The sequence below is a fragment of the Equus przewalskii genome, chromosome 1 (genome assembly GCF_037783145.1).
Source record: "Equus przewalskii isolate Varuska chromosome 1, EquPr2, whole genome shotgun sequence".
NCBI lineage: Eukaryota > Metazoa > Chordata > Mammalia > Perissodactyla > Equidae > Equus > Equus przewalskii.
In genome coordinates this window covers 7,575,196-7,599,969 of record NC_091831.1, presented here as the reverse complement: position 1 = coordinate 7,599,969, position 24,774 = coordinate 7,575,196, and the positions used below count along the sequence as shown (strand labels likewise).

At 42.5% G+C, this 24,774-nt stretch overlaps 1 long non-coding RNA gene across 12 annotated transcripts in view; it reads left to right on the top strand.

The window, feature by feature from the left end:
* Positions 1 to 24,354, top strand: part of LOC103551538 (uncharacterized) — a 42,075-nt gene extending 17,721 nt beyond the window's left edge. For 2 of the 12 annotated variants that reach the window (XR_011525945.1, XR_011525898.1), the window contains 4 exons: positions 14,409 to 14,535; positions 16,908 to 17,006; positions 23,260 to 23,642; positions 23,844 to 24,349. This is a non-coding gene — a long non-coding RNA (uncharacterized lncRNA). Of the gene's footprint in view, positions 1 to 14,408; positions 14,536 to 16,907; positions 17,011 to 19,795; positions 19,937 to 21,708; positions 21,769 to 23,259; positions 23,643 to 23,843 lie in introns of all 12 variants that reach the window. The other 10 variants (XR_011526013.1, XR_011525972.1, XR_011525911.1 and 7 more) reach the window with 9 other exon arrangements.
* Positions 24,355 to 24,774: the final 420 nt, after the last annotated feature.

Genomic DNA, 24,774 nt, shown 5'->3' with positions numbered 1-24,774 from the left:
CAGGTGAGCAGGTGATTTTTCTTAAATGGAATTCAACTCACCAACACCAGCCGTGGTACAAATGAGGGAACTGCTGTGGGCCAAGGCAGGGAAGATGGAGCTGTACGAAGCTACCCAGAGCTGCAGCTAGCTGAAGACATCCCTGCTCATTTCCTCTTTGGTCTAAAGCACACGGAGAGGCGTTGATCTTTGCCAGCCAGCCCTAAGCGTAATCAGTAAAAGGAAGATAGCTTAACTCAACAGAAGTCTGCTTGCTCCCGCGGCTGCTGACGGAGCAGGGAGGGTTTGGGGGTGGGGACAGCAGGACTGACGGTGTCTGCAGGTGGGCAGGGGAGCAGTGCTGCTCTGAGCCCAGAGGCCATCAGAGGCTGGCACTGCCGGGCCTGACCTCATGCAGGCCCAGTGGCCAGTGTCTCAGCTTGGCAGTCTGACCAGCCAGGCCTTTGGGACACCTCCATGACTCTGCACCACGGATTAAGTGGCTGGAGGAGGAGATATAGAAACCAGTGTCAGGTTCTTTTTGACCATGACTTTTCTCTCTAAGGTGTTCAGCTGGTCTAAGCGACTGACCATTGCTGTATAGTATCAACCAAGTCAAGCTATCCAGACTCCTCTGAGTGTCTTTGCAGGGACTTTATCCCTCCAAGTTGGCACAAAATTTGAGATCTGTAGGATGTTCTGTTGATATTTTGTTTCCTTTTTCCTCCAAAAGCCATTTTCCAGGTTGTATATTTGTGTTTGTGTGTTAAAACTAAAGACATCTGTTGAAAATGTTTCATTTGAAATGGTTTTTGTGTTTATCTTTTCGTGGGTAAGGAAATGTTTTGTTTTCCTTTACTGTTTGTTTTGCTTCATCTGGGGAAGACCAAGCTGTCCCCCTCGCCACAATGCTTTAGGACAGAGACGAGATCACTACGAGGGTTTTGTTTAACAGCGCACTACATCTGCCAGTAGACAACTTTTACTTCCTCTCCGGGTAGCAGAGAAACTGTCTTTCCTCAACTGAAATGTCAAATGAACACAGTCCTTAAATAAGAACATGAATTTGACCTTTACCAGATGTCTTTATTCTTTAACATTCTTCAAAGATACACACTTGAAAAAGTTAAGACTTACTGATTCCCAGCGTGGATGGTCTATCGTCCATTGTTCCCAAGCTGCCAGAGGCTTTCTTATGTGAACAAAATGACTATTTATGTCATAATGGAGCACAATTATTTATTCACCTAGCAGAGCAGAGGAAATAATTTTTAAACTAAAAACACAAAATGGGTTGTTTCTACCACAAACTTCCCACAAAATCAGGAATCTTACTTGGTAAGTACAACCAGACCCTTACTCCATTCTCTGCCCAGCAGAAAAATTACATGGCTTTTAGTTTTAATGGCCTTTTAGGCTTGCCGCCAAAAGAAGTTCCAAAAAAACTTTTCTGGTCCCAATTTGCCCTCTCAGCCCAGTTCTTTTGTAAGCGGGGAGGAGAGGCGCTGGAGAGCATCCAGGGCTGTGCTCTATGAAGCCGGAGGCCAAAGAACCACTGCACACAATTGAGAGGAGAGGAAAAGGAGCCCCAGGATCAGGTGGGTCAGACTGAGACAGGGTGGGTTTCAGGACGGTGGGCACGGCTCAACTGATGGAGTGTCTTCTCAGGTACATGCATTATTACTGTGGCACAGGTGGACCCATCCCTGCCGAGGTGGGGCTGGAGGAGCGCCTGGGGGAGTGCATCTACAGATGCTGCTGAAAGCCCGGTGCCGCTGCATTCTCATCTGTTTCTGTCTTCAGTAAACAAACACGGCTTTTTTTCTCTTTAAAGATTTGGATTTTTATCTGAACGTTTCACATCCCAGTCCTGGGCTGTTCCTGATTTCAAAGCAGAGAACACTTTTCTAATCCTTCACAGACATCTCCAGCTTTAGGGATTTCAGGAGAAGAACCTAAGAATATTCAAGGCAAGGCCACAGGGAAATTTGAGAGTAATATCCATCCTTGCCTGGCTAGACCTTGTCCTCTCCATTAGCTCAGATTCTCACTCTTACGATAAGGAAGGACACGTACGGGTCGCCCCAGTGATAAATGCATGTACGTAGGTTTTACTCACCAAAGCACTGTATTCCGTTTGATTCTCTTCCTTAGTTATTCAACAACTGTTTATGTGCTGTTGGGGCACAGTGAAAGATTCAAGGTTGAATTCTGTTTAGTACGTGGCCTCAAAGAGCTTAGAGTTACCCAGAGAGATCAGAAGATGGCACAAAGCACAGGAGAAGCCATCACGCTCTGTCCAAAGTGGTGAGGGCCATGAGGAAGGCACCAGAAGGACAGTGGCTCTTCAGAGCAGGGGGAGGTTGCTTTGGCTGTGGTGACCAGAGATGGTTTCAAGGTGGATCCTGCACCTGGGCAGGCCTGGAGGGATCCCTGGGTTGAGACATGCAAAGACCGAGGGTGGGCATTCCAGTTTAAGTGGAGGAAACGTGGAGAACCATTTTCTCTTTGCTTCCTCTGGTCAGGCCGCTTCCTGAGGGAGCTGAAAAATGCCTCGGCAGTGTTGGTAGCTGTGCTCCAGGCACTTGCTTCTCCCCACAGCCAGCCGGGTTAAAAAAATTTTAACGCTGACAGAAATAGACAAAAATAAAACAAAAGCTTAACATGATCTGGATTTGAGGAACTTAAAAAAATATATTTAAAACAGAGAGGGGAATGCCCTGTAATATCAGTGCATGACTGGCCTGGTTCTAAATCGTGCCTGGATGCTCTCTGGACCCCACCTTGGAGTTGCTGGGATGTTCTGTGTGTCAGAGAGATTCTCAGACACAATGGGAGGACTAGAGCTCTGCCCAGGAAGCCTCTGGAGATGGAGCTTGTGTGAAGGTTATCAAAATAAAAGATGATTCCCGAGAAACAGAAACCTGCGAACTCTGTGACAGACTCACACCTCAGGTTTCATATGAACGGATCTGAACCTGTGACTGGAATGTTATCACAGTTATTTAAGTTCCAAGAGTGTGGCAAGTTTTTCTCCTAACCATATCATTATCATTGAAATGTAAGAGAAAGAAAACTGAGAAATGACATCCTTCTGAATAAGTGCCAGAGAGCCAAAATGTAAGTTCAAACGCCAGCATTTCCGAACCTTCCACATACAAGACAACACAGTTAAATCATGTTTATTACAGGCATAAAATAAAAATTAGTATAAAATATTAAATGTTTACGAGCACAGACTCTGCTTTTAACAATTTCTAATTTAGATGGCGTGATTTAGCAATCAACATTATCTCATAATTACTCTCCTTGACACATTAAGTTTGCTGTTTCACCTTCAGGCATTTAATGGCAACAGACAATGGCATCTTTAGTCAAATTTGAAATATTAGCTCTATGGTTAAGAAAACTCTTCCCAGAGGCCTTTCCTTCTCTGTTGCCTAGACTTTAAAAGATGCAGGTTCAAACACCTGGAGGGGTGGCAGTGGGCAGAGAGTGCCACTCCATTTCATGGCACATACAACAGCTACATTCTGGAATTTCTGTCTTCAGCTGAACTTGGGAAAGAGCAGTTCAGGGAAAGGCAACATTTTTGATGGAGAGGGTTGTGAAGGTTGCAGAGGCCCTTAGTGTAGGCTTCCCAGTGCATGGGAGCAGCTGGCAGCTCACATTTATGTTATATCTGTAGCCTTGCAACAGCTTTCATTCAGTCAGGTCAGGTGGAGCAGGGGAGTGGGGTGTCTCCCTCAGGCCATATTAGGGGGCTCCATTAACTCCCCCCTTTCTGAGACTATGCAGCCCTCAGAAAATCTTCTTAGGTTACAGTATCTCGCTAAAGCAGTATGGACAGTAAAGAGGTTGATAGAAATCCAAATGCAAAATCTGGTCCATGGGCTTGAGCAATGTAGGCCTCTGTGATGGAGTAGTTAGAGCTGCAGTGGCCCAGGGCAGGGGTTTGCACCTGACTGGCATGAGTAGGGTGTCCACCCTTTGGGGAAGGTAGCTGCCTCATGCAGGGTGTCAGGGTGGGGAAAGAAGGGCATCTTCATGACGGAGGGGGGTGAGGAGGGTGCAGAGGGGTGCTGATGATGTCAGAGCCTGTGAGAGTGAGCAGGACATTCATGTCAGGCTCTGATTAAATAAATGCTTATGTTAAGGATAATGGAAGCTAGGTTTCTCATTGCCTGAGAAAGGAGTTACAATTATGGAAAAGAAGAAAGCTAAAACTCTGCGAGTGTTGGTATGAACACACGGTTTTCAACATATATAGATAGATAAAGAAACAAATATTAGTGTAAATGTGTGTATGTATATGTACATATGTTCCCTAGATCGGTCCGCCAAAAGGACCTGGGAGCAGGCTCATCTCAATAGCACTGAGCACATCTAGCACCCGATATTGGTTTCTAAATACCATCCTTCTCTAGAAGAGACAAGGGCTCCTTAGAAAAATGGCTGATTCCATGCCTGGCACAAAGAAAAAACAAAATGAGCTTGGAATTTCTTTTTTGTGCCCCAAAGTAAGAAAGTGCTTAAAGAATGGTGAAAACATGCCAAAAGGACACAGTAACCAGATTGAAGGGGCTCTCCCTGGCCAAATCTGGTACAATTTGAGGATCAAATTAAGTAATTTTAGTAATGAATTCTAACCCATTGAATCAAATAGGAAACCATGAGTCCACACTGATGTGAATGAATAAATTGGAAGTATGATGAGGAATGCGACGTAAAGTCTCAAAACGCCGCCCCACAAAATGCTTACTAATTACAGCCGGAGAAAGAGGACTTCTACCGCGGACAAGCCTGGCAGACCCCACTTAGTCAAAGGATCTAAGTAAGCAACAATCCTGTAATGGGACACACTGAGATTGTACGCCACCTGATAAGCTCAAAGAGAAGAACACAGCATCATGTCTGTGGTATTCCTGCCACGGATGTGTATCGTGAATCTAATAGTGAGGAAATAGCAAACCCAAATGAAGAGAAATTCCACAAAATATCTGGCCTGTAATCTCTAACACGTCAAGGTCATGATAATCAAGGGAAGACCAAAGAGATTAAAGAGAAATGACAACTGAGCTTAACATGTGATTCTGAACTGGGTCCTTTTGCTATGAAAACATTATTGAGACAATTAGAAAACCTTGAATGCCATCTGAGGGTCAGATGGTAGTAGTGTATCAATGTTAATATCCTGATTTTTTGGTTGAATTTTATTTATGTTGGAGAACATCCCTGGTTGTAGGAATGCATGATACATGCTAAATATTTGGGAATGTTGGGGGCGTCACATAGGCAACTTTTTCTGAAATGGTTCATAAAAAGAGTTTTTTGTACCATACTTGCAATTTTTCTGTAAGTTTCAATTTTTTTTAAAAAAAGCAATTAATTCCTTCTCTCTTCGATGAATGTTGACTTGTAATGAAATTCGCCGTGGTTAACCTCATTAGGATTTCCGCAAGTCGGCATTCTCAAATACACTTGTTGATGAAAAGATGGAGTTTGGAAACATTAGGCATGGTTGACTGTACAAAGATTCAATTTTTTCTTATTACTACAAATAGATACTTAATTTTCTTTGTTAGTCTTATATTCTGTTTATTAGGGATCGATACATTGCAGAAGTTTTCAAGCAATTGGTTATATCCAAATGAATGCATCATATCACACTGAATATAATTCTTCAGTAAACGCATCAACATGATCTTTTTTGAAAAACGATATACTAATGATGCAAGTTATTTACACTGTTATGAATGGGCCTATCATCTTGATTTATAGAACTTCCAGTATAAATTCTCCTGGTTCATGGAACTCATGTACATGAGCCTCTGAGCCTGGTATGCCCAATAAGGAGTAACTTTTTGGCAAGTAATTTTTTAGCCATTTACTGTTGTCGTCTTTTTTTTTTCTTGAGAAAGATTAGCCCTGAGCTAACATCTCCTGTCAATCCTCTTTTTTGCTGAGGAAGACTGGCCCTGAGCTAACATCCATGCCCATCTTCCTCTACTTTATATGTCTACCATGCCTACCACAGCATGGCTTGCCAAGCGGTGCCATGTCCTCACTCGGGATCCGAACCAGCCAACCCCGAGCCGCTGAAGTGGAACATGTGCACTCAACCGCTGCGCCACTGGGCTGGCCCCATACTATCTTCTTCTTGATCTAAACCATTTAATCTAAATTTCTCTTAAAACTACATTATAGATTATCTCCTGAAGAAAATCTTTGGGTCACCTACCTCTTGGAATTTTTCCACACTACTATTGTGTTATATAATCATTTTCTTACTCTATAAGAAAGTAAAAGCAGCGTATTTGTATGAATAATTAATGAAGTAACATCTTTTTCAAGTGGGACAATTTCTTTTATTTCTTTGGTATGTTTGCATTATTTCTCAGTACCTTGTATGTACTCACTTTATGTTGTCAGTGAACTTAATAGTTTTTAATACTAATAATTTCTCTTTTTTTTAAAGATTGGCACCTGAGCTAACAACTGTTGCCAATCTTCTTTTTTTTCTCCCCAAATCCCCCCAGTACATAGTTGTATATTTTAGTTGTAGGTCCTTCTAGTTGTGGCATGTGGGATGCCGCCTCAACGTCGCCTGACAAGCAGTGCCATGTTGGTGCCCAGGATCCAAACCAGCGAAACCCTGGGCCGCCGAAGTGGAGTGCACGAACTTAACTACTCGGCCATGGGGCCGGCCCCTAATAATTTCATTTTATTAAACATTTTTAAGTATGCATACAAAGGATCATATTATATACATATTTCTGAATCTTGCTTTTCAAACTCAACAAAACCTCATGGAAATCCCTCCAAAACAACTGGTATAACGTTAATTCATTTTAAAGTGCCACATAGTATTTCATACTGTGGGTGTGCCATAATTTATTCAATCATCCTCCTACTGACTGGGGTTTGTTTAATTTCCTTTTTTTCTTTTTGCTAAATAGTGCACAAATAAATATCTTCTTATGTTTGTCCTTCTGTCCCTCTGCTTTTATTTCTGTGGATTAGATTCCTAGGAGTGGGATAGATGTTTCCAGAAAGCATCTTTAAAAAGCTGAAACAATTGACAGTGTGGGCATATCTTTTTATTTCATCCTTAACAGTATTAAGAACTGATATTGAGTTATTTGAACTTTTTTCTAGTCCAACGGCTGTAAAGTGATTCACTCACTCATTTAACAAATATTTATTGAGCACCTGCTACATACCAGGCACTGTTGTTGGCAGCTGTATACAGCTGTGAACAAAGCAAGTCAAGTCCCCGTGCTCATGGAGCTTCCATTCTAGAGAGGGAGGCAGACAACCAACACGGAAATACATGATGCGTCAGAGGGGACCTGAAGAGAAGGGGACAGGAGTGACAGAGGCGGTGGAGCAGCCAGTGCTATTTGAGACAGCATGCTCAGGAAAGAGGTCTTAGAGGTGGCATTTGAGCAGACACTTGAAGAAAATATGGAATTTGGTCATAGGAAGAGGGGTCAGCCGGTGAAGGGTCTGGGGCTGCTGCATGTTTGGTGTGGTTTATGGGAGGAACAGCCAGTGCGGCTGGCGGCCGTCTGCAGCGCTCTACACCTCAGGACTCCCTGGAAGCCACCTGCCGAGGTAACGCCGCTCAAACTCACCTAGGGCGGCGCCACTGGGTGTCCTGCACGCTGCAGGCTGCCGCACACGGCAGGAGCGCTCGGAGAGCACACTGGAATCAGGGAGAAAGACCCCTTCCTGCCCTGGTTTCCCTCCAGTGTATCTACTGGAAAAGCTGGCTCCTAATTACATTAAAATATTTTTTACAATACTTTTTGTAATATTTTACATTATAAATATTTTTTCTAAAATTCTGCATTATAAACATTTTTTCCAAGATTACCACTTGTCTACTGACTTTGTAGAGAGCCCAGGCTGTCTTCTAAGAGTTTAAAAAGAATCTAGTAATATGTCTTTTAAAAAAAAAAATCTATAACTTCTGTTTCCAGTGGTACTTAAGGCTTTTTCAGCTCCTGCATAGTATGCGCACACCCTTAGATTTTCTTTTTTGTATTTAAATCTTCAGTCCATCTAGATTATATTTTTAATGTGATGTAAATAAGGATCTGATTACATTTTCTCTCAGACAGCCATTGTACTAACACTATTTATTAAATAATCCATCTTTTTCCCACCGAAATGAAACTTTGTCATCTATTATATTTTTCTGTTTGCTGAGATCTAATTTGGGATTCTCTGTTGGGTTCCACTGATCTATTTGTCTGGCCTGATTGCAGAGCTTTATCACGACCTGTTATTTTGTAAGGTACGTGTACTCACTGTTCTTTTCCATACCTTTCTTAGCTATTCTGGGGGCATTCATTCTTCTATATAAGCTTTCATAGCATTCCATCTGATTTGGAAATAACTCATTGAGATTTTAATTAGAATTAGATTACTTTTATATATTAATTAGAGAGAATTCACTTTTTATGATACTAAGTCTTCCAATCCAAGAAGAATATTTGTTCAGATCTTGTTTTATATCATTCAATAAGAGTTTTTGGTTTTCTCCTTTCAGAGTCTGCTCTGTTTGTTAAATTCACTTCTAAGTATTTATGGCTTTTGTTCCCGTTGTGAATGAACTACATTTTCCAGTTTCTACTTCTAGGTGGTTGTGTCAGTGTCCTGGCAGGAGACACATGGTGTACTCACTGAGGGACTGAGAAGAGTTTAAAAATCAAGTATCTCTAAAGGCGTGGGCATGAATAAGGACCATCAGCAAGGAGTGGAGAAGCATGCTAGGGTGAAGGAAAGGGGAGCAGCAAGGATGACAGGGGGTAGTTCGCAGACTGTGGGGAGGAGGCAGTGGCTCCAGGAGAGGATGCTGGCAAGGAGCCTATGACAGAGGAGGCCGTCCACCTCTCCCTCCTCCCGCCAGCACTTGCCACGGGCTGAACCCAGATGGAAGCCAGAGGGCGAGGGCCCCCATGCGGGTCAGGAGAGCAGGGCGAGAAAGGGGTGGTGGATGGGGAAGGCAAATAGAGAGCATCTAGCGCAATGCTTGAATTTAGAATAGAGGAAAGCTGTTGAATTCTATGCCTTCATCTTGCACTAGGCTACTTTACGTATTATTAATTCGACTAACTTTAAGAAATTAGATCCCTTTGGGTTTTCTGGGTATACAATTGTGTCTTTATTAAAAACAGGTAATTCTCTCTCTTCTTTTCCAATGGTTATACCAATTATTTCATTTTCCTGTGGTATTAGTTCGCTAGGGTTGCTGTAACAAAGTCTCATAAAATGAGTGGCTGAAACAGCAGAATTGTATTGTCTCCCAGTTCTGGGAGCTAGAAGTCTCAGGTCAAGGTGTTGGCAGGCTTGGTTCCTTCTCAGGATGTGAGGGAGAGTCTGTTCCAGGCCCCTCTCCTAGGTTCTGGTGTTTTTCTGGCAATCTTAGGTGTTCCTTGGCTTGTAGAAGCATCACCCCGATCTCTCTTCATCTTCACATGGCGTTCTCCCTGTGTGCATGTCTGTGTCCAAATTTCCTCTTTTTATAAGGACATCAGTCATATTGGATTAAGGCCCCTGCTCATAAGCTCACCTTGACTTGATTATCTGCAAAGACCCTATTCCCAAATAAGGTCATCCTTACCGATACTGGGGGTGAGGACTGCAACATCTTGTCGGGGAGACAAACAATTTGACCCACAATGCCTGTCGTATTGCTTTTGCTAAAACCTTTAAGACAATGCTTAATGATAACAGCAATGGCAGGCATCACTGTCTGATTTCTAATTTAATTGAAATTGTTTGAAATTTTCTTCTTATAGGATGTATTTGCTATTTATTTTTGCTAATAGTCTTTATTAAATAACTTAGTAAATAATAGTTTAGTAAACAAGAAAATAATATAGTTATTAAATTATTCCTTTTCTTTACATTTTACTTAAAATTTTTATTAGGAATGAAATTACTATTACATTTTGTCAAATGCCTTTCTAGCATCTGTTGATTCGATCAGATGTTTTACTGCTTTAATCTACCCATGTAATGGATGATGTTGACAATTGTGGAGTTGTTGAATCTCTCTTGCTTTCCCACAAAAGCCCTTTGTGATAAAAATTTATTATTCTTTTGATACATTGATAGATTCTATTTGCTGACATTTATTTAGAATTTTTACATTGATTTTCATAAGTTAAATCTGACTATAATTGTCGTTTTTGGCAATTCTTTATCAGATTTTGGTATTAAATGTATGCAAATTTCATAAATTTAATTGGGACGATTTCTTTCTTTATGTCTAGCCTAGAATAGTTTGCATTATATTAACTTATCTGATTTTTAGAAGTTAGATAAAACTCCGCTGTGAACCCACCTTGGTCTGTATGTTTCTTAGTGGCACATCTTTAAGCAGCTTTACAATTTCTTCTATGGCAATTGGTCTGTTCAAGATTTCCGCTTTTTATTGAGTCAGTTTAGATAATTTACAGTTAATTTTTTTCCTGTACATTTTCAAAGTATTTGCCATAGTATTAACATGTAATATTCTGCCATATTTTTTTTTCAATTTCTCGTAGAATTTCTCATCTTTTTCTCTTTTTTCCTCTCTCACTCTCTTTTCCTTAATCAAACTTGAAAGGAATTTTTCTTTTTTAGTGTTCTTTCCAAAGAAACAGCTTTTGGATTAATTCATCTTTCTACTGTCTTTGATGCTATAATTTTCTTTTTCATTAATTTTATCTTTTAAATTAATAAATTCCCACTGTCTAGCTTCTTTTCACTTATTTTATAGTTCCTTTTCTAATATCTGGTTTCTTTATTTTTATTATTTTATCTTTTTATTTTTTCTTTAATTTTCATCTTTGATAGCTAAATATTTAAATCTATAGATTTTCTTTACAGCTTTTAGTTGTGTACTATAGGTCTTTAGAATAGAGTGTTCTCTTCATGATTTTCTAAGTGCTTTGCTCTTTCTCTTCAATTTGCTGTTTGATCTAATGATTAACTAGGACTATGGTTGTTAATTTACAAGATTTTTAGCCAATGTTTGATTGCTTTTAATTTTTTTTAATTTGACATAATAATATAGCCTTTAAATATCTACTTTTTTTATCCTTCTGTGTACATGCTTACTGCTGATTTTTCACTATTGTTTCCTCTTTCTCCTTTTGAAACTTTTCTTGTTTAGTCAAGTAGCTATTAGTGTCACTCTCCCCTAGCTAACGTAGAATGTTAACTAAACATTTCTGTTCAGTTAATGATTATTGGACTTTCCCAAGGACTCTTAAACAGAAACATGTTTCTAAATCATTATTTTAAATCAAGATACTAAGTACTTCCCACCAGGATGCACAATTTTCCCTTTTCTTCTACTTTATCCTAAGAAGATGAAACCATTTTCAAGATGTTCTTCGTTATTCTTAAAATTTTATTTTGGTAAATTCCGGTGTTGATTTATTAAATTAAAAAAATTAACAAACATAAAACTAAAAAGGAAATTGGGATTGTGATAGAAAGTGTGTTAAGTAGATTTTGAGGAGTAGCGGCATTTTTACCACTTTGACTTTCCTGATTCGAAAACATGCTCTTTCTCTATCCGGGTGTGATTTAAAATCTCTGTCAATTTTTTCACACCAGTTACATGTATATCAGATTTATTCCCCAAATTTTGTACTTTTAATTGCCATTGTGAATGGGATGTCTGTTTCCATTATATTTTCTAGCTGGTTATCATTGTAATAAAGGAAAGCATCTGAACTTTTTATATTTATCTTGTATCTATTTCGAAAATTGCCAGAATATAAAATTTAAAAGTTGGCTCTAGTAGTTATTCATCTGATTCTCCTGGATTTTCTAGGCAAACAATCATATACTCTATTAATAATATGGTTTCCAGTACTTATGTCTTTAATTTCCTTTTTCTTGTCCTGTTGCACCAGCCAGATGTCCCATGTAGTGTGGAACAGCGATACTTAGAGAAGACATTCTTTTTTATTCTTAACCTTAGTCCAAATATCTTTATTTAAATATCTTTAAACATTAATTTTTGTATTCTAATATATATTCTATGTTATTTTTAAAGTTTTATTTTATAGCTATTTTCTGAGTTGTTTCTTTTTATTTAAATCCAGAATAAATCTGGAATTTTGTAGATGTCTTGATATCTTCTGAGATGATCATGAGATTTTCTTTCTTAATCTTCCAATGTAATGATTTACATTAATTTCTTTCTTAAGAGTGAAAGGTTGGAGCCAGACTGGTGGCACAGCAGTTAAGTTCACATATTCAGCTTTGGCAGCCGGGGTTTGCCAGTTCTGATCCCAGGTGCAGACATGGCATCGCTTGGCAAGCCATGCTGTGGTAGGAGTCCCACAGAGAAAGGAGAGGAAGATGGGCACGGATGTTAGCTCAGGGCCAGTCTTCCTCAGCAAAAAGAGGAGAATTGGCGGCAGATGTTAGTTCAGGGCTAGTCTTCCTCAAAAAAAAAAGAAGAGTGAATGGTCTTTGTATTCTTAGTCCCTATATACCCTATAGAAATTGATTTGCTAATATTTTCTCTTGGACTTTTGCATTTTTGTTTTTGAGAGAGTGACCTATAGCTTTCCTATTTGGAGCTGCCCTTGTCTGATTTTGATATCAGGGATACGTTAGTCATTTAAAATATGTCTGAAAGATACTCCAAATGTGTTTTTGCAAGAAATACGAACTACGTCTTAATTCTATTGAAAAATGTCAGTCATGCTAATAAATTCTTGAAAAGAAAGGATTCCACGGTCCTCCAGGTCTGGGAAGTGTATGCCCCTGTTAGAGAGTCACAATACACCTGGTGCAAAGGCTCTGAAAATTCCTGCTGGGAAGAAACTTATTTCTTTAACCCAGCCTTTCCCAAAGTAATTTGAGCACAGAAGACTTTTTTCTTTCTTTTTTGAAGCTTACCTGTGAAAACATCCCACAGGATATCTTTAAAGAGGTACCAGTTTGGGGAATGCCGCTTTAAGCACAAAAATGTTTCTTGCAAATCATTTACAATAGCAGAGATAAGGAAACAATCTAAACAATAAGGGAATGTTGAGGTAAATTATAGTAGAATGGAACATTATGCAGTCATAAACTGCTGTGTGCAAAGATTTTATAAAGGCATGAAATGCGTTCATTTTGATGTTAAGTGAAAAATCAGGATAAAAATATACTGTGTGATCACACGTACATTAAAACTACACAAAGAAATGAAAACAGAGAAAATGATTAGGAATAAATCGGCCAAGATTCAAATAGTCATCTTGGGTGGTGCTGTTTTTCTTTTCCTTCTTTGTTTCTATAAGTATGTATTGCTTCCATATTTTGGGGAAAATGGCAATACCAAAATAATAGAAACCCGCAATTTCTACCCAAAGGGAGCATGGAGGTGGGAGTTTGTTGCAGAAGGAGGAAGGTCAGAAGGTGGTGGGTGCCAGGGCCTCTGCCTCATCTGTGTTCTGCCTCCTGCCTGTGGCAGGCGTTTTAGGGCTGCCCACACTCCCGGGGCAGCTGTCAGTGTGGGCAGCCTCTCCCACACCAGGTTCGAACTTAGCAGAATGGGCTGCTGCAGCCCGTATTTCACCCTCCTCCACTCTACTCCTTTTCCATCCTGTCCTCGTACTAACTATATATGACTCTCTTTCCCATTTGACCATAGGCTTCTCCAAGGATGGGAACGGTGTCTGATGGACCTCTGAGTTCCCTCTGGCAATTAGCACAAGGCTTTATGCATGATACATGTCAACAAATGTTTGTTCACATTCTGAAATAACATAAGTGGTATAATTCTCTTTAGACACCCCCCTTCCCCCCCAAATCAACCTGGCTCAGCATAGAGGAGTCGAGAAGGAAGCAGAAGGATTCCCCAGCTCCAGGAAGAAGAACAAGTGTTAGGGGGACAATAAGCTCTATAGCGTCACTGAGGCCACTTCAGATTCTCTCCCTCCAAACTCAGTTTCTCCATTCTTGGACCTTGGACCCCACATCCTCAAAGTAGGGACTTTCTATTCTGCGTAGTGGAATTTTAATTGATTATGTATGACTATCACCCAATTTCAGAGTAACAATGAAATTTCATATATTGGACAACACCCAGTAAGGGACATCTTTTTTCATTACAGAGATAGAGAATTGGGATATGCATTGACAGCTCCAACTCTTGACACATTTGTTAATGGTATTCTGATCCTAACTAATTACACAAAGGTTTACACAATTCTTGACCTCTTCTAACACAGAGAACATTTTACTATGCAATTTTTGAGGGTGAAAGTTATAGAAACTCCTATAAGGGCTAAATCCACACAAAAAAGGTCACGTGCCAATTTCTCTAGGAGGAATCTCTTTCCTGCCTTCAAAAATCATATGCGCAATCCAGAATCTATTCAGCCACTACCTCACTCCATGGTATTTGTTTTCTTCCCTGTCAGATAAGACAAAGCCTAGCTTCCCAAAGATTTTAACGTGGTTTTCACAAGCAACGACTCCTTAATACCAAGAATGGCTTGATCGTGAAAGCTTTCAGGGACTGAGCTCTTCCTCTGGGCCAGGCACCGGGTGAGTGCTCACTCATTTCATCCTCAGAACCCCATGGTGACGGGTTCTGCTATTGCAGGTGAGCAAACTGAAGCCAAGGGAGGTAAGTCACTACACAAGATGACGTGGCTAGTAAGTTCGCAGAAGATCAGAGGCTCAGGCACAGGTCTAACTTTCTCCAAAGCCAAGCCATTTGTTTGTAACTGCTACATGGGAAAATTGGAATTAGCATATGAAATAGACAATACTCGTACAGTCTGGCGATGACAGCAGGAAAACTCCAATTGGCTAACCCCTCCCTAAGCAGCACTTAACGTGCAGCAGGCACTGATCTAAGCGCAGGTCAGATGCGAATTCAATCCATCCTCAGAATGGCTCGAGGAGGTAGGGACCATTATTGTCTCCAGCTTGTAGGTGAAGCAGTGGCACTGATAAATTAAACAACTTGCCCGAGCCCGTTCCCCTGGCAGCAGCAGGGCAGGGCTTGGACCCCACGGAGTCGGGCTCCGGCTCTGGGGAAGAAGCTGCTACTCTATCCTGCACAAGGACCACAGAAGCCCTGGGATTCTCTTCCCGGCTGTCAGACATCTCCATTAAAACCGGTTAGTCTAACACTTGCTCTGCCATCATCATCTTGAAGAGATTTTGGATTATCTTTAGAAATCGACGAGACATGTTTGTTCTGGGCCAGTCAAGGTATCCCAGACTGCTTTCAACTGAATGCATATTTTCAGGCATCCTTGGGAGAAAAGCAGTGGGAAAAATCTGTCTATTAACTCAGTATTTGTTAAATCCACATGTCACTTTGGTGTAAATTGGGCTTTGGACTGACTTATCAGTTTAATGAAACATCTATATCTGTGTGTATGTGTGTGTGTAAAGTGACCTTCCTTCAGATTTTCCTGAATCCAGCAAACAATAAGAGTGTGGGGAGGAGAAAGAAAGTTCTGTATTTGACATCTCCACATTTTGGGGCACCAGCTGCTTTAGAACCACATTAGCGATACTTGTGAAGTACTATTTTCCCAAGAGATTATTATCATCAGAAGAGTGTCTCAAGTTAACATTTTCCAAGAGCTTCCATCCCCTTCATATTTATTATTTGGCTTCAAATTGCCCCAGTCAATAAAATTGCCATTGTTGGTTCGCACCTTTCAGAAAATTTGTGTGCATTAAACACTTTGGCAATATTTATTTATTCTGCCATCTGTCTCACTATCTACACATTCTCAATAGTCTGGCCTAGAAAGTGCCCCAAATCACCTGAGCATCGTGAAATTAGTCCATGGCTGTCAGAGGGACGCATGGAGAACACAGCTGCTGTCCTGCTGCCTGATTTAATGAGGTTCCAAAAGTATGTGGACAAGGATGCTTTCCCTTGGTTACCATGGAAACAGGACGGGTGCTCAGAGCAGGTGTCAGCAGCATGGAAATCAAGATGAGTCAGCTGATGGCTCATCCTCTGGGGGAGGCGTTGACCCAGCCGTGGTGGCTCCAGTTTGCACGTAATCGCACCTTCCTATTCCTTCCTTTGGACGAACTCGAGGACAGAGACCCGAACTCCACCTAGACTTTATTCTGAACAGATTGTGTTACCACATAAGCTTTCTAAGTCTAAAAGGACTTGCACTTTGAAAATCTCAAAATTAGAAATGCCGAGAGTACTTCTGTTCTTTCAAATCCTAATTAATTGGTGATCTCTTGTTTTATCTGAAAAGAAATAAGCAAAACACGATCCACCCCCACACCTCCCTTCCTCCAACGGAGGTTTATTTGACTTTATTCAAAGTCAAACTTGCCTTAGGAGGAAACTTTTTGTTTTAATGAACATAATAGGATATCCAGTGCTCCTGGCTAAACTCACCATTTCTGGGGTCACAGGCTTTTTACACAAAGCTGGTTTTCACCCTAAAGTATGTTGTCATAATCTATAAACTTTACGAGTCACTTCTCAGATGCCATATCGCTTGTAAAGAATACAAAACCTGCATATAAAATAATTCTCTACAATTCCTTCTATATTTATGGAATAGTTTTCAGGTGATAAGGTATGAATGAGAATAGGGCTAACTGAACTGAAATATGACTGGAGAACTAAGAAAAGACTTGAACGCTATTCTTCAGAAAGTTCCAATTTGGCACCAGAAACCTAAGGCACAATAATCTTTGGTAAACATAAATCTCTCCAACTTTTGAAAAAGAAGGAATCTTTAACTTCTCAGCTTCATCTTCTTAAGATTTTTCTCCATCTTTGTACAGGGTCAAACAGAATTCATTAGCCAATTAGCTCAGAGAAAATAAGGCAGCATATATGCTATACCATGTAGAAAAAGAGCAAAGTGTTCAATTTTTCTGCTTTTTGGCTGAACTGACAGATATTCTTTGTTCTCTAGGAATGTGATGATTTAGGCCAAAATTCTGCTTCCTGAATAATTCAGATAATTGCCTCAATCTCACACTTTACTGAAGTTGGAGAGATTTGACTTCAAAAGGCAGGTGATCAAATTGAAATCATGTTTTGACAAACCTTATTTTAAGCTCTTTTTGAAAGAAAGAAGATAGATATTTACTGCTTAATAAAACATTTGCATGTATTTTGAAAACATAGATGAACCACACAAATGCTGAGCCGTATTAGTCTAATGTTAAGTGGTGAGCAGTGAAAGCTCTTTTGAAATGGAGTGGAGGGTGTGTTTGATATACGAGACTTTGTTCCATATGAATCATCCAATCAGACGTTTTTGTCAAGCACATGTTACAGTTCAGATGTTCGGGGGGACAAAGTTTTCATCCTGGCCCTCAGGAGTTGTGTGCACAAAGTGATGCTTGTTACGCAGCTCTATAGCTGTCAGCCTCCATCACGTCACTCAGGGTCGTTGTCCTGTGCTGTAAACAAAAAAGAGAAGTCTGAAGGCTAGAGTTACACTAAGCATTTCTTGGAGTGTTATTGACATAGGAACATCTAATGTGCATATAAAACAAAAGTTACCAAGTGAAAAGAAATTAAACAAAAAGATTTAATTTAAAGAAATTGTATTGTTGTCAGCCTTGCCTCCAGTAGGAGAATCAGAGCTTCACTTTGGGACCACGAGGTGATTTTTCACTCATTTTGTGGACAGTGTCTCAAGCCCTTGGGAACTGCTGCTAACTCAGAACCATGGGTTGACACATGAGTTCTTTGCTGGCGGGGTCCATCGTTTAGCCTGAGTGGTTTGCACGCCTTGTCCTGAGGGACCCACATGTCGGTTTGCTGATGGCCATGTGTCCCTGAGCTGCAGAGCAGAAGGAAACCAGAGAGGTGAGGCAAAGGGAGTCTGTCATCCTCCCCACTAGCACAGGCCCCACCGCAGATAGACCAACTCTGTGCCATGACCCTGCCTGGCCCTGGGCTGCTCCCCGGGGGTGTCACACCCCCAGCAGGTTGGAGCCTGTTCTTGGTGGTGGCTAACCTCAGCTGGGCCTCAACACTGGTCCTGAAGCCCACAGCCTTTTTTAGGGTGGCTCCTTCTCCACCTCTCAGAGAAGACCACTTTGAATTTCCGCCCCCTCCTCAAACATGTGCTCAACTGTTCCGAGGTGGCCTCTCCTCCCGGCAGACCGTCTCTGTTTCCTCACAGAGAAAACAGAAGCCCTCAGGCAGGAACATGACCAACCCTACAGACCGACCTGACTTCACCCATCCTCTCCTCATTTTCTCCTGTTTTAGTAATAATATCAACAGCTACTGCTTATATGGTGCTTACCATGAAGTATCGACATGTGTTACTTTGCTGCTCCTCATAATAACCCCATGATGTGGGTGCTAGTGTCATCTCCATTTTACAGGTGAAGAAACTGAGGTAAAGAGAGGTTAAGACACTTGCCTGGGGCCACACATTTAGCATGTGGCAGAGCCAGAACGTGACCACTGTTTAACCATTATGCTAAGATGGAGATCAGCTGTTTTTCTCAGGCCAGTTCCTCGCACGGGCTCTGGGTTCTATCCCATCCTGCTTTCTGAGGGACTCATTCTAAGCTCTATCTCTGCCCCCTCCTGGATCGTCAGCCTCTCCCTTCCTATTGGCCCCTTCCTGTCAACAGTTAAACACACTCAAGTTCCCTTTGATCTACCCATCTTTAAGAAATCCTGGATCCTTCTTCTGTGTGTTGTCTTCTGTCTTCTCCTCTCCCTTCCTCCCTCCCTCTCTTCTTCCCTTCTCTCTCTGTCTCCCCTATCCTCATCTTCACAACGAAGCTTTATACAAAAGTCACCACACTCATGGGCTCCATTTCCTCCTCTCCCACTTAGCCCACAGCAATCTGGCTTCTGCCCCATCCTCCTAGAGGAATGTCCCTCAGGTTGCCAGTGACCTCCATTGTGTTGTTTCAGTCTTTATCATGGCACATAATTGGCTTTAAATAAATGTTTGTGGAAAATAAATGAACAAGTGGATAAACAAATAAATGAATATATAAAATCTTATTTTAAAAACTCAGTTTATTATCCCTACTCTGTTCTTCATCCACCTAACCAGCTTACCCCTGGAGACCCGCCAAATCGGCAGATCCCCAGATGGCAGTTTCTCAACCTGAGGTCCTGGCACCACCTGCGTGGGAATGCCCACCCGCACCCACCCGCAGACCAGCTAAGACTCTCTGGGTGGGGTCTAGGATCTGCACTGTGAACAGATCCCGGAGATGAAACTTAGGCACATGGCAGTCGGAGGGCCAACGCTCCCTATCTGCCCTTCTGCTGATTTTATGATTGAAGGATCTTCCTATAAACTAGAAGAAGGGATTATGTCTTGGAAAATATTCACAGATACAAAGGAAGAATAAGTGTTATGTTTGGCATGCAACAATGCTTGTGGAATTTCATCAGTCCTTGCCGTTTGCTTATGACACTTACCCTTTTCATCAGGGCTGTTATTAAAGGTTGCCACAACAGAACAAGAGCGAGAGCAATCAAGGCTCAGACGTGCGCTCTGATCAGCTTCCGCCCGGGAACTGACATTCTGGAGACCAATCATCTGTTTTCTCTGCTCCCACTTTTTGGAAAAAGTCTTATTTAGAAGCAGGATTGCTTCTCAGACAAATGCACATGAGGGAATATTTCCCCCCTTATGTGAAGATGCTCGGTGTTTTTTGTTCTATGTAATTAATAACTCTAATACTCCCTGTCTATCTGTTAGATTTCCATTTACACAACATTTCATGTGCTTTAGCACATTTGACTCTAACAACAATACAGAGAAGTGGGCAGGGCGTTTGATGCATCATTCCTTCCAAAAACTTCTAACAGGTGTCTGCTGTGTGCCCGGCCCCAGCCTGGGTACCCTGGGAACACGGAAGAGTGTCTGACATGGATGATGCCGCCCTCGGGCACCTTGCAGGCTGCTGGAGGAGATAAGCCACGGACACAGCATATAGCGCAACCTAGAAGGTGCCAAGGGCCCTGAGACTAGATTGTTAATGCCCTGAAGGCAAGAACTGGCCCCACCAGTTGTATCTCTGTGCCAAGCACAGAGTCTGGCAGGAGTCAGCGCTCACTAAACTTGGTTAAATAAATGAGGCGGATCAGTGCTGTGGAAACGCAGAGCTGGGTTGGGATTGGGGGGTGGAGCACTTCCTGCTCGGGGTGGGCCAGTGGACGGGGGCTTCCTGAACAAAGAGACCTTTGGACCCAGCGGCTCTCACCAACCTGTAAACCTTCCCAAGATCTCTTTGCTCAAACCTTGACACGTTAAGCGTAAATTCGTGGTATCCTTGGAAAGACGAGTTTCTTTCTTAGAAAGTCAACCTGCATATCTTACAGCTTGTATTTGGGTGAAAGGCTTTCTCCGCGCCACTGCCCACTTGCATTCGCTATTCTCTCACTTAGTATTAGTTTCAAAGGCTTCCCTCCTCCTTAGTTTTTGTTTGTTTGTTTTTATTCTATTTTCTCATAAGAAAAAAATAATGCAGTCTCGTTATAAACAACTTGGAAAACAGAGAAAAGTTTGAAGAATTAGGGGGAAAAATCCCTCATAATCCCATTACCTAGAGGCAACCATGGTTTGTCTTGGGGGCATATTTCTTTACAGCATTCGTATATGTATGTATTTTTCACATTTATAAGCGCTATTAAAAACACAATTTAAGGGCTGGTCTGGTGGTGCAGCGGTTAAGTTTGCACATTCTGCTTCGGCAGCCCAGGGTTCACAGGCTCAGATCCTGGATAAGGACCTGCACACTGCTTGTCCAGCCATGCTGTGGGGGCATCCCACGTCCAAAATAGAGGAAGATGGGCACGGATGTTAGCTCAGGGCCAGTCTTCCTCAGCAAAAAGAGGAGGATTGGTGGCAGATGTTAGCTCAGGGCTAATCTTCCTCAAAAAAAAAAAAAAAATTAAACAAAACAATTTAGAGCCCCTTCTGCTGTCGTCAAAAGCTCTTAGACAATTTTTTAAAATGCTATGGAACATGACAACATTTTATCATGCTATAACTTTTCCATCATGTTTTACATCTGGATTGTTCTAATTTTATGTTAATACAAATAAAGCTGAAATGAAATCTTTATAAAATGTTGCCTACATTTTGGGTTATTTACTTAGAATAGATTCCTCAGAATGGGTGGAAATGAACATTCTAAGCCTCCTACTTAGGTACGTATGACCAAATTGCTTTCTAGGAAGTTCGCCTCAATGTACCCTGCTCCTATGGGGTCCAAGAGAGCTTTCAACACTCCAGTTCACCCTCTCTTCCCATTATAGCCGCTGCAGAACAAACTACCCCCCCACCCCCTCAGCAACTTAAAGTTGTGGCCATTTTATTATCTCTCACAATTTTGTGGGTCAGGAATTCAGGCAGGGCTCAGTTGGCCGGTGTTTTTGCCCCATGCAGCATTGACTGGGGTTTCTTAGAGGTGTTAAACAGGCAGCTGGTCTGGTTTGGAGGGTCCAAGATGGCTTCCCCACATGTCCCACACTGTGGCAGGGGTGGCTGGAAGCCTGGAATCCCTTGCCCTCTGCATGTGGTCTCAGGGCCTGTTCACATGGTCTCCCCTGCAGGGTGGCTCAGGGCGCCACAGAGGAGCCCGTGTTCCCAGAGAGGGAAGGTGGAAGCTGCCAGTCTTTCAAGGCGCAGCATCACTCCTGCCATATTCTATTGTCAAAGCAGTTACAGAGCCCACCCAGGTTCAAGGGGCAGGCACTGAGACGCTATTTCTCTACAGGAGGAAAGTCAAGGAATTTGTGGCCACCTCTAATTCACCAGATCAGCGTTGACTATTACTGTAAGAAGTATTTATTTGCTTGCTAATTTGAACGATAAGATATGGTAAACCAGTGTTGCCTTCATTTTAATTTATTCATTCTAATCTTTAGCTTTTTCATATATTTATTGCCACTTGACTTTTCCCTCCTGTGAACTGTTTGGTCCCGTCCTTGGGTCTCTCCTGGCTCTGCCACTTACAGCTTCGAGATGTCTGACAGGTTATTTAAACTCTCTGAGTCTCACTTCTTCGCCTGTAGAATGGAGGCAATAATATTGTCTATCTGAGAAACTGCGAGAGTTGCTGTGAAGCTTAAATGAGAGAAAGAATCTAAAGTGCTTGTTTAACATCATGCCTGGCCCATAATAAACACTCAGTACATGCTAGTGACAATTGTTAATCGTATTCCTTTTTGGAGACATGGATATGAAGAGGATGCAGGGCCCCTGGGCTGCTGGGGGCACCGAGCGACTTCAGGCAGAGGAAAAGCCAGGCACCTTCGTGTTCTGCTCGCTGCCAGTTTACAGCCCCAATTCCCTGGCACCTCTGCCCAAGGGCAGGGAGCTGCCGGCTTGTGAGTGGGCACAGTGCCATCCTACAAGATGGGAATGAGAGCAGGCAGCCAGGGGAGCGTGTATATGTCCTGCCGTGTTTGTTAAACAAACCGTTCCCAGCCGGGGAGCACTAAAACAGCTGTCAATCCTGGTGTTACAAACCCTGGTAATAGGAGACGTGGAATCATTAATCCAGGTCTGGGAAGAATTACCTTTCAAACTTCTTTTTTTTAAAGAAACAGTATAGCACACCCAGCAAATACAGAGAAGTTGATTTATGCCTCATCCATCAAACTGAAATAAATGTTATTCCATGGAAACGAGACCAGCACTTTGAGACAAGAGGTAGTAAATTCATTTGCTGAGCCCCAACTGAGGGGTACTCACATTTGTCACTTCCCCCTCTTGTCTGAAGGTGACACTCTGCACCCTGCCACCAGCAGCACAAGCTCTTTTAGTGGCTTTTGCTCTCCATTAGTGATAATGGGCTGTGTCCAGCCAGCCACACACTCTTTTCTGATTGGAGACCAGCAATGCCTGGCCACAGCTAGTAGCCTCTTTCGGTGACATTTTAGACCACAAGCAGATCAAACCATGGCCTTGCCAGCCCTTAGCCCTTCAGGATGTCTTAGGTAGGTGATGGTGAGGGAGAGGCAGACGACGAGGACTCAGAAGGCAGGCTCCTACAGCGTCTCCCAATCGTGTAACTTAGCCTTCCTGACCCTCAGTTTCTACATCTGCTAAGTGGAGACGCAAATGCCTGCCCTGCCTACGTCACAAGAATGTGAAGCCGTACACAACAATGGCCTTATTACCATATGGGATGTTGTCATAACTGATGCAAACACTACGTATTCTTGCTGTATTGTTCTTTTAAAAGGACTTTCACACCTAGTATACATTTTATTCTTTAACGGCTTTGGAATGGCTTAATAAATATCATTTTTCCATTTTACAGAGTAGAAAACTGAGGCGCGTTGAGTTTGACTTGCCAAGGTCGTAGAGTGGAGCCCTGATTCTCACGAAGTCCCGCTGAACCGCACTGTCTCCAACGGAACAAGGATACTGGGGCCCTCTTTCTATGCTCCTCTAGGTCTGTTCCAGCTGGGCCTGAGTTGGAACTCAACTTATATGGCTGGAGGTTTCTCACCTGGAGAAGCTCTTAGAGGCCCATCATTCATTTTCCTCAGTGCATAGAACTCTGGATGGGGGGCTGGACCATCCGGACAGACTCAGACTGGCAGCGCGGCCTGAGTCTTGGAAACGCAAATGCCCTCTGTAAAGAAGCCAGCCTTGTCAGTCAGGCAGAATTGGGCTGCCATCTCCACACTTACTCGTTGGGTAAGTCACCCAAACTCCCTGACTCTCAGTTCCTCCAAAATTGGAGACAGTAAATCACGCTGTGTGAGGTGGTCGGGGGATTAAATAATGCTCAGTGTGCAAAGTATCAGACCTACTGCCTGGCACCAAGTAGGTTGACAATGTTTTCTTTCTCCTTTCCTTATCATTTCTCCTGTCTTTCCCTTTTCCTTCATCCCCTAGGGTTCTTGGAAATATCTCAGCTATGCACTAGACGTAACTTGAATTTGGGGATTTCTAGAGACCGTGTGTCCACTTGATTGGGCTAAGGCTGCCCGAGAGCTGGTGAAACCTTATTTCTGGGTGTGTCTGTGAGGTGTCTCTGGAAGACATTGACATTCGAATGGTAGACTGAGTAGAGAAGACCACCTCTCCCCGTGCGGGTGGGCATCATCCAATCTCCTGAGGGCCCGAACTGAAGAGAAGGCGGAGGAAGGGCAGGTTCTCTCTCTGTGAGCCGCGCATGCATCTTCTCCTGCCCTCGGACATCAGCGCTCCTCGTTCGTGGGCCTTCGGATTTGGACCAAGACTCCTGCCGTCAGCCCCTAGTTCTCCGGCCTTTGGACTCAGACTAAATTATACCGCCAGCGTTCCTGGTTCTCCAGCTTGTAGACAGAAAAGTGTGGGACTTCGTGGCCTCTGTAATCACGTGAGCCAATTCCTATAATAAATCTCCTCATATCTATCTATCCTATTGGTTCTGTTTCTATGAAGAACCCTGACTAATATAACACCTCAGAGCTGAGCCCTGGGGAACAGGACCTCGAAAGCCCTTGGGGCCCCAGTAGCCCGCAGATAGGCCTCTGAAGGAGCCCAGGTGCAGGGATGGGTCAGGAGAGACAAAGGCTGGGAAGCTGGGGTTCTGGGAAGAGCAGCTACACCTCATGGGGACAAGAGTGCCCAGGAGCGCTGGCCGTGTGGAGCCCCCTTGTTTCTCTTTTTAATTCAGAGTCTCTGTTGAACTGACAAGTGCTGGCTGCCCTGTTCAGCAGGGCTGGTCCTGCAACCACCATCTCTGGTTGGATGGTGCAGCTTGATGCCAAACATGGGCTCCCTTGTCCATTTCTGAAAGGGACCCTACCTGTGCCCTCAAACTCTTTGCTAAGGACTTTAT